Genomic DNA, 1,462 nt, shown 5'->3' on the forward strand with positions numbered 1-1,462 from the left:
GCACGTCTGTCTCTGCCGTGGGCCCCCTCAGGGAGTCCATTGCCTCTGGACCCCCCCGGGCCTCCAGCCCCCGAAGGGGTTGATGCCCCCCTGTTCTCTAGACCAGAGTGACTGTCAGCCAGCGTAACACAGGAGGGTTTATTGAGAGTTGAACCCAGCACAGGAAACTCTCAGGGCCTCAGGCCTGGCCTCCCTCAGCCCAGCACATCCCAGTCTCCCCTGCATCCAGGTGGGCTCTGCCTGCTCCAGCCCAGAGCCCCCCTGCTTCCCAGCTGGGCATCTGATATCCCCGGCCCCAAGCCCCCCTCTGTCCATTGTCTTCTCTCCAGGTAAACAGGGTCGTAAAGAGGGTGGCCTGGGTCTCCTCTCCTCTCAGCGCCCCTCTGGCTGGAACCGGCTGGTCAGGTCACCGGGGTCCTCTCTTCACAGCCCATTGTCCTCCCACTGGCCAGAACCAGCTGTGACTCCTGAGCTGGGTCTCCAGGTCACCAGTCGCTGGGGTCTCCATCCTCCAGGCCATCGGCTGAGGTCCCAAGTTCCCTCTCCGGTCCTCTGTAACCACAAACTCCCTCTCCCCTCCCCTTGTTAAACCAGTAACACCTGGGGACACTGAATCCCACTCCCACTGCATGCAACCCACTGGAAACCACAGAAAACCCAAGAAACCCCCCCACTTCATCACAGTGTGTGTGTGTAAGCTCTCCATGTGCCGGGGGAGGGGGGGGGGAGGGAGAGAGGCGATAGGGGGGTGTTGCCCCTCCTCATGTGAACTCTAAAGACTTAAAGATAAGAAGGTCAATAAAAAGAATCCAGCTACGCAGTGTTTCTTTTCAACAGGGGCTCAGTCAACTTGATGTTAATTTGAATGTTTGTGCTGCAGAGTTCTGATTGATTGCCATTGAACTTGCTTGAATACAAGGAGTTTTACCAGGTGTCCCATATTCAGCGTAGGGCAATATGCTCACCCTACTGGTGGGCTGAAATCAGACCCCAGCCCTGCCCCCAGTGCAGTCAGGGGTGACTCCGGATTGACCCCGGGGTGCTGAAATCAGAACCTGGCCCACAGGTTCCCTGTGGATGCAGTGAGGGGTCTGTTAGCCCTGGGGCTGTCCCTGGGGCTGGGTGCTCAGGGCAGGTTACAGACACACGGGGAGGGGTTTGTGTCTCCCCATCTCACTCCTGTTTGTGTGTGAACGCAGAGCTCCCTATTCCTCAACCCTCCATCTCCATCAGCCCTAGCGGTGTGATCGCTGTGTGGGGAGCTGTCACCATTTGCTGTCAGTGTCGGTTTGAGGCCAGGAGGTTATTTCTGTATAAAGGTGGAATCGAAATCCGGGAGCTGGATGCTGCTGGGGACGGGGGTGAATTCACCATCCCCAGCGCCAGGCGGGAAGACTGAGGGGCCTACAGGTGCCAATCTTGCTCCAGATCGGAGCCTCCCAACTGGTTGTATCCCAGTGAG

This window comes from Mauremys reevesii, linkage group 22 (assembly GCF_016161935.1).
Source record: "Mauremys reevesii isolate NIE-2019 linkage group 22, ASM1616193v1, whole genome shotgun sequence".
Lineage (NCBI taxonomy): Eukaryota > Metazoa > Chordata > Testudines > Geoemydidae > Mauremys > Mauremys reevesii.